The sequence below is a fragment of the Rosa chinensis genome, chromosome 7 (genome assembly GCF_002994745.2).
Source record: "Rosa chinensis cultivar Old Blush chromosome 7, RchiOBHm-V2, whole genome shotgun sequence".
Lineage (NCBI taxonomy): Eukaryota > Viridiplantae > Streptophyta > Magnoliopsida > Rosales > Rosaceae > Rosa > Rosa chinensis.
In genome coordinates, this window is record NC_037094.1 from 22,604,810 (window position 1) to 22,618,525 (window position 13,716).

Consider the following 13,716-nt stretch of genomic DNA (forward strand, 5'->3'; position numbering starts at 1 on the left):
TAGAGAGAGAGAGAGAAAAAAAAAATGGAAGAGGGAGAAACCATAAGAGACTTCGCCGGAGCCCCGTCTCGGGCCAACTTTCCCTGAAATCAGGCCAACTTTCTCCGGATTTCGGTCGCCAGATTCCTGTCACCGGCCGCTGCCCACAGGACTTTTCTAAAAATCTCGTCGGAGGTCCCCAAAGAGGTTGTCAGAGATTTCATAGGTCGCCGGAAAGGTTTATTGCCCCCAATAGATGTCTATTGCCCCCCAATAGAACTTTCTGTAGCCGGAATGTGAACTAATCTTTCTAAAATTAGATAAATAAAACTTTGATTAAAGAAAAAAATGAAGAGATTATATCAATTTAAAAAGGTCTATTGCCTTCCAATAGACATTCAAAACTTTTTTTTCCCTTTCCTTCTGCCCCACGGAAGAAGTCTTTGCAACAACACATGACAATCATGAGTCTTGAGACCGGAGATCTTTCCATCTTTAACACATCGAGAAATATTAGAAGCAAACCCCTCAGGAAATTTGACAGTTTTGAACCATTGCCAAAAAGGTTGACGTTGTTGTGGTACTACTGTATAATATGGAGTATGCTTCTTAAAATTAGACCCATCTTTTTCAATATGCAGATCATCTCTTATACCCATGTCTTGTAAATCCAATCTTGCCTTGACTGTGTCTTTGGTTTCCCCCCACAACGCTGTCACATATGTTTTTTTTTCAATGTGCATTACGTCCAGGTTATGTCTAATTTTCAGCTTACTCCAATACTCCAACTCAAAGAAGATATGCTTCTTTGTCCAGTTAAGTTCAAAGTCTACTCGCTTCCTTTTCTTATCAGGATTATCATCATGTTTACCAGGCTTATAAGGTCTGAGGCGATTAACTTGGCATAAGATGTCATTACCAGAATGTAGTTTAGGAGGAGGTCTCAACTCAAATTCATTGTTGAATAGCTCCTTGTTTTTACGCCATAGATGATTACTTCTCAAATTGTGCCTATGTGCCATAAAAAAAATCTTACTCCTCAAGCCATAAGATGATGTATCCTCATTACAAACAGGGCATGCCATATATCCCTTCGTGCTCCAACCCGACAAATTGCCATACGCTGGAAAGTCATTAATTATCCACAATATAGCAGCTCGAAGGTTGAAAAAAGAATTAGTTTATTTATCATAATTTGGAACGCCAAACTCCCACAACTCTTTCAATTCATCAATCAATGGGCGTAGATACACATCAAGATCCTTGTTTGGTGCTACTGGCCCTGGAATCAGCAAAGTCATCATCGAGAACTGTTTCTTCATACACATCCAAGGTGGGAGATTATATGGAACCACTGTGACAGGCCACATACTATAGGAAAGGCTCATATTTCCAAATGGATTGAACCCATTTGTTGCAAGGCCTAACCTTACATTCCGTGGCTCTTGAGAAAACTCAGGATGTCTACTATCAAAATCTTTCCAAGCAGGTGAGTCAGCTGGATGCCTCATCTTGCCTTCTTCATCAGCTCGCTTATCATGATGCCACCTCATATTAGTAGTTGTGTCGTTCGACATAAACAGTCTTTTCAACCTCGGTTTTAATGGGAAATACGAATCTTCTTCTTTTTACCCAGATCAAAATTGGAACCTCTAGATTTATACCTTGGTTCACTACATTCTGGACAGAACTCCTTATCTTGATGCTCTTTGTAAAACAGAGCACAATCATACTTGCAAGCATCTATCTTCTCATAACCTAAGCCTAAACCTTTCAACTTCTTGTTCGCAGCATAAAATGAGGAGGGAATGTTATTAGGCTTAGGACACACTCGATTCATCGTCTCTAGAAACATATCAAAGGACTTGTTAGTCCAATGATTAAGGACTTTGATATGCATGAACAAAACCATCGCTGTTAAAACGGAAAATCCATCACAACCAGGGAAAAACTCTCGCTCAGCTTCAGCCATTAGTTTCTCATACTGATCAGCATCGCTTCTCATCCCATTAGATCCATGATTATCCATCACATCTTCATTGCCTCCTTGTATCTCATCCTCCTCTAGATCTTGAGCCATATCATCCATGTCAATAGGTGGGAATGCATCATTCAAAATATCATGCACAACATCATTGGCTCCAACAATCTGTTTAGCCATTGGGGGAGAAAGAATTTGTGATCGCTGTTGCACTGTTTCTCCATGAGATGTCCTGATGTCATAACTCGAAGATATGCCATAGTTTCTCAAATGTATCTTCACAACTGGTATAGTTTGACGATCATGGTTTAGGCACTTGATGCAAGGACATCTAGTTCCGCCTTTAACATCCACATGCTTGCTTGCAACTTCAAGAAATGACTGAACACCGCGCTTGTACTCATCACTCAACTTGTTCAGATTTTTTATCCATTTTCTATCCATGTTCAGTCCTATATTTAACAAGTATACATGCAAAAGAAAAAATTGCAGCAGGATAACTAATTGCAGAAAAAAAATTATAAGTTACATGCAAAATAATAATAATAATTGCAGCAGGATAACTAAAATAATGTTCAAGAAAAGAACAATCTATATGTAACTTGGGAAAAAGAAAAGAGTTGTTATCAATCACTACATGCCTACTTATTTAAATTCTTAAGTTTCTAAATGGGTGCAAAAAATACAACGTACTATTTCACAATATAATAAGAAGGGATTGTAGAACAATCTCGAATATTACTTAATAATTTAATCTGAAACAAAACCAAAATGGTAAAAAAGGAACATAACAACCATGTAATATACCTTGAAATTATGACCAGATCCTTCTAAATTTTACAATTGGTAACTTCCCCTTCTAGCTAATGGAAAGCAACATGGAGTGATTCAAGTACTGCAATGAAAATGGGAGAAATAGATTTACTACATATTGTTGATAGATAACGATTCAATAAAAACTAATTGCAACTACACTCACATGCATAATATAAACTGCATATATTATGAACTACATAGAACTTCAATATAAAATCAACTACTTGTGCACAGTACTAGAAAGTGCCACATAATTATAAGTTCAAAGCTAACATTCCACTCAATTCTAACACTCCAACCAAAGTGTACACTCAAATGAATGAATCAATAGATCGAGGATCTACCTGATGAGGAAGAAGAACTAAAAGAGCATTCCAGATATCATATTTACCCCTACAAGACAATCATGTCCATTAACAAAGCTATGCATAATTAAACTCCCAAAGTGTCTGTTAACAAATCACTCGATCGAACAATTACAAAAGCTAATGCACCATAATTTTGAAATTTGAGAAAGTAAAACTGAGCCCTAAATTACAATACTTTAGCTATTGAGCAATCATATAAGCATTTCTAACAATTCTTCCCGCAATTTCCATGAAACAATAAAAAATTAAATATGATCCAAATTTCTTAATCAGTAAAAATGTAACCTTGACTCGGATTTTGCAGTCCCAAATCAAATGAGTTATTGGGTTTTAAATTGGGATTGAATTAAAATTCATGGTGTGCCCTAAATCTAAATGCCTAAGATGGATGAAGCCCTTAAGCTTTTGGAATCTTGTTCGTCTCCTTCTGTTTTCTGCAAAGCTCAATCCAGTTGCAAATTGTCTATGACTAATGAGAAGCCAAAATGGTGCTAAAGCACAAAGTTGTAAGCTTGCTAAATCGATTAAAGCACCATTCTAGAGTATCCGAAGACCTGAAAGAAATTGTGAATTAAACCACAAATCCACCAAAAACAACCCTTTAATCATCGGTTAGGAAAAAACTGGTAAAAAAAAAACACGAATTGAAAAACAATTACCCAGATATTACCAATATACATCTTCGTCCTCCTCTTCCCTGCCCCTTGTTCTTCCTCTGTCTCAGACCATTCTCCGGACGAAGAGATCCACCTCTCTCTCTCTCTCTCTCTCTCTCTCTATGTTCAACTCAAGCAAAGAAGCAAAATTACAAGTCGAGAAAAGCCCCCATTCAGCAATAGAGTATATAGAAAGTCGAACTTCTCAAATACCAATAACAACAATCTCACAATAACAACAACAAAGATATGCAAATAGTTTAATTTCAGAAACTTATTGAAGGCTAGCTTACCAAGAGGGAACAAGATTGATTTCTCAATGCCATTAACGAAAATTGAAGACCCATTAACAAATATAAGGAAAATTTCACATATAATTCACACATAGGAGAGAAATTGAGATTTAGAGTTTATGGGTTTATGGGTTGAAAGTTACTAACCTGGAATTTGAGATTATGAGTTGAAAGTAATGGAGATGGAGGGTGAAAAGGTTTATGACTGAGATTGTGAGATTGATTCTGGGTTCCAATTTACTTTCTTCTTTTTTCTCCTTTCATAAGCGAGCAGATAATACGCGGAGACTCCAAGGCAATTTACTCTTTTTTTATTGAAACGCAGCGTTTTGGCCGGTCCGAATGGCGGTAAATTTCGCTCTTAGGCCCAAAAGTTTTATGCAAACAGGTTTTGGCTCTTTTTGCTTTCCCGCGTTTTGGCTTTTAGGAGAATGAGATTGGTCTAAAAAAAAAAAAAAAAAAAACTCATATTTGTCACCTATAATTTTGTGACTAAAAGGGTAAATTCTAGTAGTGGTGGTTGCCAGGAAGGCATGAGCGTGAAAACTCGGGGGTTGCCGGGAAGGCATGAGTTGAAAGCTCGTGAGTGCGGAGCTCGGTGGTGCAGCGGAGGCGTGAGTGGAAGCTCATGAGCGGGAAGCTCGAGGGTTGCCGCTGAGGCATGAGCGGAAGCTCGTGGTTGCCACTAAGGCGTGAGCGGAAACTCGTGGTTGTCGAGAAGGCATGAGCGGGATGCTCGATGGGTGCCGGGAAGGCGTGAGCGGAAGCTCGTGGTTGCCAGGAAGGCATGAGCGTGAAAGCTCGGGGGTTGCCGGGAAGGCGTGAGCGGAAGCTCGTGGTTGCCGGAAAGGCTTGAGCGTTAGAGCTTGTGAGCAGAAGCTCAGGGTGTTGCCATGAGGCATTAATGAGTAGCTCGAAGGTGATGCCCTGAGGCATGAGCGTTACCATTGCTAATTATGCTGAGCTGTATTTACAAGTCCCCGATCAAGGAGGGTTTTCAGCGGGGGATGATACCAAAGCGTGGCTTTTGTGCCGTATTGCTAGCATAATTAGTGCAAGTGCGTCGTCCATCTAGAATTGGTAAGAGAGAACGCTTATACCCTTTCGGGAAGGCCCCTGCTAGGCCCTCTAAGGAGTCCCCGACTCCTGACTATAGACCTCCGTATGGTCAGAAAATTATTTGATGAGGGGAGCTGCATTTAAGCTGTGGGTGTTAGGTAGCGAACCTAATCTTTGATACCTAAGTGTCGGGGGTTAACTGCCGGAGCAATGGCTGCCGTGGGCTACGTTAACCTGTCCTTTTACTCTTTCCCTAAGGAGAAAGGCCTGACTGCAATGCCGCGTATCAGTCATTGTCATTATGAGGCGTTGCCTTACCGCTTGGCGGTTGGTCGTAGACCATAGACTCGTAAAGTTTGTATTTGTATGAAAAGTGACAAACAAATAGAGCAAGTAATGAATTTTGTTTGAGTCGTATAGTTTGTTTGAGTGTCTCATGTTTATTTAATTTTGCAATTAAATAGAAACATGGCATACGTGTATAGCATATACTAGTAGTAACATTGCTAATAACGTTTTTGCATTGTTGCAAACATGCTAAGGATCATGGAGACATAAAGCATGGCATATCTAGCATGGTAGACGTATTAGTAACATTGATACATAGTGTACGCATGCTTAAAGTCATAGAAGCATGTAAATTCATATCAAGTGAGATATATTGTAGGCATGCTTAGAAGTAGTAAAAGCATGGCATTGGCATGACACTAGCTCATATTGAAAGAGCGTAAAGGAAGATATAGTTACTTATCTTATGTCGATTTGGAGCGAGTTGGAGTTGGAATTGATGTAAATACCCAAATCATGTTGGAGTTGTCCAAGCATGATGCTCCATTGCTTTGGTTGGCCAGCGGAGGATGTCTAGCGGAGAATGGCCAGTGATGGATGGCCAGTGGTGGACGGCCAGTGGAGGGTGGCCGCCAGCAGTGTTGGCCAGCGATAGATGACCAGCGGAGGGCGGTCAGCGGAGGATGTGCAACTGTGGATGGCCAGCGGAGTGGTGCCCTAGCGGAGCTAACTAGCATAGGCCGCTGGTGCATTGGGCTTGCTAGCGGAGGCCTTCCAGCGGAGGGTGGCCAGGGGAGCTATCTAGCAGAGGATGACCAGCGGAGTGGCGTCCTAGCGGAGCTATCCAGTAGAGGTCGCTGGTGTGTTGGGCTTGCTAGCGGAGGATGCCTAGCGGAGCCCGTTGTCATCGACAGCTAGCGGTGTTGCCTAGCGGAGGATGCTTAGCGGGGGATGTCCAGTGGTGGATGGCTAGCGGAGGATGTCCGGCGGTGGATGGCTAGCGGAGGTTGTCTAGTCGTGGATGTCCAGCTGTGGATGGCTAGCGAAAGGTGGCTAGTGGAGGATGTCCAACGGTGGATGGCTAGCGGAGAATGTTCAGCGATGGATGGCTAGCGGAGGATGTCCAGCGGAGGGTGGCCAGTGGAGGGTGTCTAGCCGTGGATGGCTAGTGGAAGGTGGCTAGCGGAGGATGTCCAGCGGTGGATGGCTAGCGGAGGTTGTCTAGTTGTGGATTGCTAGCGGAGGATGTCCAGCCGTGGATGTCCAGCGGTGGATGGCTAGCAGAGGATGTCCAGTGGAGGGTGCCAGCGGAGGATGTCCAGCCGTGGATGTCCAGCGGTGGATGGCTAGCGGAGGATGTCCAGCGGTGGATGGCTAGTGGAAGTTGGCCAGAGATGGGTGGCCAGTGGTGTAATGTTGACCAACTTTGAGTTGGCGTTGACCGAAGTTCATGGTACGTGACGAAGCCTTTTTGTTGGCTTCCCACAGACGGCACCAATGTTAATGTTTGGATCCGTAGGGATCTAATTAACGTTTTAGAGAGAGAGAGAGACACACACACACAAGAAGTATAGTGCTTCGTCTTCCGCCTTAGTGGGAGACTACGTCCACTTGAATATTGTACTATGTGTGTTTGGGCCTTGCAGCCCAAGAGGATTACATGAGATGTAATGGGATGATGAGTAAGTGGGAAGGAGTCTCCTTTTATAGGGGAGGGAGGCTCCTTCCTTTACAAGTTTTCCAATGTGGGATGCTAAAACCACTATTCTAGTGTAGAAAGACCTATTATGGAGGCAACTTGGCAAGGCTGAGAAGGTGGTTTTCCGGTGAGGTATAGGCCGCTTCCGACTACCGTGGCATAGCTTGGACATCGGGCTACAAGATGCAAGTCGCGGTTGGGCCCCTCATGGCTTGTGGGCCCCCTAAGAGGGTGTCACTTATGCTTGGTGTCATAGAAAATAGCCTTGCTAGTAGATGTATCTACAAGTCCCCTAAGTCCCCAAGTAAGAGGAGCTTCTTGGTTGGGGAGTTATAATCATGAAGTCATCAAGCATAAGCAATTAGGTGTCACAGAGTCCCTACAAGTCCCCGAACTCCGTAAGCAAGAAGGGACTCGCAAACCTGCACAACAAAGACAAAAGCACGCATATATAGAATGCTTGTTGTATTGAGCAACGTATGTGAGTTGCATTGATATTCATTGGCATATACGAATGTATGAGGTGCATGATACATGTTGATGTATATATGTGAATGGCACCGAGTACGATCGATTATGACGTACAAACTCGAGAACGAGTATGGTTGCGTGAACATATCACGAATAAGCGTATGAATTGCATATGAATGCATGTGGTGCTCGCAAGAAAACGTACAAGGTTGAGTTGATGAGGTTATGCTCGGTGTGAGTTGCATGAGTGCCATGAAGGCAAGCGGTCGTAATTCATGAACGATGGCTACGCGAACGCTTGTGATTCTTTGTTAGTTTATGGATTTTATTGATTTTGAGTATTTTTATTCATACCTCCAAAATTGGTATTTGGACCTCCATACTTTTTATACCTCCAACTTTCTTTTTTAAATAACCAATATACTAAGTACACCTCCCTAGTTTTTTTGAATTGGCCTTAGAGCATCTTTAGCAATGCTAGCCATTTTTGAGTCAAATTTTAGTCAAAGCAGCTAAAAAGTCATTTTGGCTAGCCACTTTAAAAATATGTTTGCATCAGTGCTCTCTATTATAGCTAGTTTTAAATTTTTATTATTTTTTAAGTAGAGATTAAAGTTTAAATATATTTATAAATTATATAAAATAACTCACAAGGAATGTTTTAAATTATAGAGAGTCTCATCTCGCTCTCTATATTTAGGAGCGAGATAGCTAAAAGTTATAATATGGAGAGCCACTTAGGAGTCTGGTGCAGCTACTAAAATAGATAAAAAAAAAGGGGCTAAATACTGTTTACCACCCTGTGGTATGGACCTCACATCAATTCAGTCCCTGGACTTTCAATTTCATCAAAAACACCCCCACACTATCATTTTCTCGTCCAATAGGTCCATCCGTTATGATTCCGTTAATTTATGTCGTTAGCTGTGTTTGGACCCAAAATGAGCATTTTGGCCTGACAATGAATGTGTTGGAGAAATTGAGCCAATGTCAGTGGCTCAAGCTATATATTGTCGACAAGTTCGAAATATATTATTTAGAGGCTAAATAAAGCCTACTATGGAGAATTATGCGAGCTGTAAGAAAAGGAAATGATGGAAGCATGGAAATGAAAAGTCAACTTTAGCACATTTTCTTACTTCGGCTAGGAGAAACCGAGCTAAACAAGGAAAGAGGGGCGGAAGACTAACCAAACAAGATCTAAATAAGTTGAAACTTTCCAGATTAATACTAGACATCCCAAGGATAATTTCTTATGAAGAGTGTAAGATCGAGTTTCAAGTGGAAAGCCTTCAAACAATCAGCCCAATTTTCTACAGAAGCAAAACTGGAAAACTGGACCTGTAAGAGGTCCAGCAGCGTTTCTGGCCCAACCACTATACCAAAAGCTTTGAAATTTTACCAGGATGATCTACACTCATAGTGGAACATTTGTTATGAAGAAGTCACGGTCAAAATCTGAATTCTTATTGGAGATATAATTGAAGGAATAAAGGAGCCGAAAGTGCAGCCGAAAGTGCTTCCTTATTCATCATTCCTTGTCTCCAATTATGCTTCTTTATCTCTTTATCTCCAAAATTCATCATTTCTTGTCCCCAATTAATGCTCCACTATCATTTGTTTAATGCCAGCTGCTTTGGCATGGTAGCCTATAAATAGAGGTTACAAATTCATCACAAGACACACATTCACAACATCAAAACATCTCTAAGATGATCTAAGTTCTCTCTAGAGCAACCTCTCTAAGAGCAACTCCTCTCCTTCTCTTTCTCTTACCTGTGATCACACTCCTAGTCCTAGTCTTCTCAGAAGCCGACTTTCAGTGCCACCAAACCCTCTGCCAACGTACTTCGGTCCTAGTCTCCTAGGGAGCCGACGGTAGTGCCGCAACCACAACGGTTACAGAACCAGCCAAGCAAGGGTAACGCCCTAGCAACCCAGCCAAGCTAAAGTCACGATTTAGCAAGTTCTCCTCACTTCCTAGTAGTTCTCGCTCTGCTCGATCTACAACATTGAGTATCGATTGTGATTTTGAAGAAGCTCAGCAAAAGTCCTCACCACGAGGCACAAAGAATCCCACGACGAGGTTGGTGCTCTCCTCGTCCACAATCGCTTGAAAGAAGTCAGGTCAAGGGACACCCCCGACGACCGCACCCGAACGGTGCTGGCACGCCCGCGCAGAAAAGAGACTGTTGACTAGCTGTAACAAAATTGGAGCCAAACATTTTGGCACGCCCAGTGGGACATACTGTGAGCTGTAAATCACACCACTATTAAGAAATTGAGGTTAGTAAGGGGTTGTGAATCATAACGGAATAGGTGAAGTCTCTTTTGTTAATATTGACCTAAACTCCTTATTGGTGCCTAGTTCAGGTCCCTTAAGGTTAAGGGCGGTTTTTATTAACACTTGTTGAACTGTCTTCAAACTTATGATCTTTCTCATCTTAGTAAGTATAGCCTATGTGAAATGGTGTCTAGAAATGGGACAACGTTCATAACAGGTTATTGAATCCAGAAGTGCGTGCAAATGGGCCTAAACCACTACGTTGGAGTAGTTCATGCCAAAATGGATTCTGCCTCTTTTGTTCGCCCTCCCCCATCTGGCCATTTCAGTAAGGTTGCCCAAAGGATTTGAAAGAAAGTTTGTGTCTAGGCGACTATACTTGGACCGCAAGTCTAAACCTTGATTCACCAAGTCTTATTGAATTTAGCTACTTATACAATACAGCATACTGCCAGATATTCACCATTGGGAAGTCAGACGATAACCCTTACCAAAAGGTTTACGTCAACTGCCTGAAACATAAGACCCCCAGTTACAGACCGCACATGCGTGCAGACTGTCATGGTCTTTCAGAAGAATTAGTAATTCAAAGATTTTCTCTCCACATGCCAGCAACAGAGATGACAACCGAACAAGGAGAAGATCAACATCCCGCTACTGAGGGCGAGGCAGTTCTCATCGTCCAGCCTAATGAGGCCGGAAAAGCGTTTGATACCACCAGGGTGGCTGAGGACGAGGTGAGAGCGGATATTTTTGTACCCATCCCTATCCCAGAAAACGCCAGCCTGGAAGCGCAACTTAACATCATGCGAAAAAACAATAGTACATTATGGGCAAAGACGGCTAAAAGATTCGAGGAGCAGTGACGAATGTCTAACAATCTGATAACGAAAGTCAGGCTGGAGATGGAGCGCAATACGGAGCTGTTGCAAGGGCATATAGACCACACGGCACGACAATCCCAGGAGCAACATGAACAGCTCGTGACCTTGATAAATGCCCAAGCTGCGCAGACTAAGGTCGTTCTCACAGAAGTCGCGGCTATTCGCAGTGAGGGATCCAATACCGCGATCCAAGTTGCCATGCAAAAAACTGAGATGGATCAGGCAAGAGATGTCCTGAATAAGGTGTTAGGGGACCCCAATGCTATTCTAGGGTCCCTCGGCCAGCCTACAGGTTCAGGTAAGTACATACCACCAAATGCTCGAGAAAAAGCAAGCGGTGGCAGTACAACCACATCCACTACTGCTGTATCAGTCAGAGGTAAAGAGACTACTCTGGCAACGGGTGGGAAGAACAACGCCGCGTCATCAGTCACGCAAGGGACCAGGACTTTGAAAATCAATGAAGGGGCCTCTGTTGGTCATAGCTTGTTTCCCCAATATGATAGCGACGGAGTTGAATACGTGCACCACGATCCACCTCCAGCAAGTCATTATGGTATCGACCGGGTTGAAAGTCCAGCGAAGGTCACCGCAGCCACAAAGGGTCAGCCAGCAGTGGGTTTTACGTCGCAGACGTCAACCCGACACAAAACGACCCATGGAGGCGGCATATCTTTGGTTAATCAGGCTTCACAGGCGCCACCGCCGATCTGGCCAGTTGATGATACAGTGATTCACCCACCTCCTCCTGATCCAAGATATATAAGGAGAGAGGAGGTAGAAGCAATGATCAGGGCCGCGAACCAGAGACCTAACCTGGAGGAGGCTTACCAAGGGCCCTTCCCACCGCATATTACACAGACACCTTATCCTAGGGGATATAAGAACATTACGTTCTCTACTTTCTCGGGAGAGGAAGTCAAAAATTCCGCGGCCCATTTGGTTAGGTTTCGAGTACAGTGTGGCCAGTACCAGAACGACGACAATCTGAAGTGTAACATCTTTGCTACTTCTTTATCGGGGTCTGCCTTCACCTGGTTCACAAAGCTGCAACCGGGATCAGTTGCGAGTTGGCCCGCGATGGAGAAACTGTTCAAGGAAACCTTCGGGACTATCGAGCCGGAAGTAGATTTGGCTTCACTCACCCAGATGGCTCAGCAGCCAACTGAATCCGCTGTCATGTACCTTCAGCGCTTTCAGATCCAGAAAGGAAAGTTGAACGTAATTCTGCCGGAGAAAGAACTGGTGAAATTGGCAATCAAAGGCTTAGAACCACGCCAACGCAAAAAACAGCATGGAAGCATGTTCAATTCCATGGGCGAACTGATCACAGAAGTAGGAAGTTTCAAGCACTTACTCAGGGAGATGGACGCTTTGAAAAATGCCTCAAAGGGGACATACATCCCAGGGAAACACCGAATAGTGGCTGCACTCAGCCATCAATCCAGTTCCTTTGATCCTTACTACAAGAGTGAGGAATCTAGTACAGCAGAGGCTGATGAGTCTGAAGAAGATGAGATAGCTGCCCTGGAACTCACCGGGAAAAAGGCTTCAACGCTAAAGCAACTGAAACTGTGCAAAGAGCCGGTGAAGCTCAAGTCGGTGGTTTTCACCAAACCAGAGTTCGCAAGTTATACTTACGACGCGAACAAAGCGCATGAAATCTTGGATGAAATGATCGCCGCGAAGATGGTGAAAACCGACTTCGGCCCATTTCCCAAACCAGAGCAGCTAAGGGGGAAGAAATACTGCAAACTCCATAATATGTGGAATCATAATACAGCCGATTGTGTTAAGCTGAAGGATCAGATCCAAATCTGGTTAAATAACGGTAGTTTGCAAGTAGAGGCACCGAAAACAGCAGCAGCGTTGGTGGACCTAGATCCCTTCCCAGATACCGGCATCAACATGGTGGACGTGGCATGGGGTGAAAAAGATCAGCAGAATAGTCCAGACCATGCGGCTAAGGATTTGAAAAGGATTGGAGACAAAGTCATGAAGCGGGAATCCAAGACTCGTTTACCCATCGTCCTATGCTCGCGGTGCAAGGAAGAATGTGACACTCAAGCCCTAGATGAGGAAACATACCAGACTGTTCGCTTTGGATCTCTACCGCCAATACGGTTAGTATCATCCTCTAGAAACTTCCAACCATGCAGCCCAAGAGTATACAGTGGTTCAGAAACTCTTTCTCCAAGGGACTCAAACTTATTCAAAAAGTTGAAAACCGCGAGGGAAGAAGAGCAAGTAGATAAGCGGCAAGGGGTTTTAACTAGACCTTACATTCCGCCAGTGTCAACGTCCTCCATCAAAGAAGGGAGATGGTATACACAGAAGAAGGGCAAGGCGGTGGAGATGAGCTCTTCAAGGAAAAGAAAACTCCAGCGGAGGTTTGGAGAAGCAAAGCGAACCTTGGAAGCACTAGATCAAGGATTGATCAAACCATCGCAATTATTGAAACCTCCAGAAGAGTATCAGAGACAATTGGAGGCACTGGCCTCCAAGAGATTCGTTTCCCCGCAACTTCAGAAACAACAGCCCAAAGTATGGCACAAAGAGCAAAAGCCACGTGCCCCCAAGAGCAGCGCTCAGGAGAAGTCCTTAGTTCCCGCGAGGCAAGAACCGCCACCAGCTCGTAAAGTCAATGTTTGGCGGAGAGTATCTCGCGAAGGAAGAAATAGGGAGCCTTCCGTCTTTGACAGGCTGGGGGGCAAAGACAATAGGTCCGCAATTGTGCAGAAAGTTCAAAGCTTGGTGGTCGCTCTCCTAGAGGAAGTGCCAGCGGCAAAACAAATTTTAGAATCACTAAACCATGCTCCCATGGTACAGGAGCACGAACAAACCAAGGTGATGATCCCTGCAGAGGAATCATTGTTTGCTTTCATGGTTAAACGGTTCAACGCCGATATCCCAGCAGATGAACCCAAGCTCAATCTTG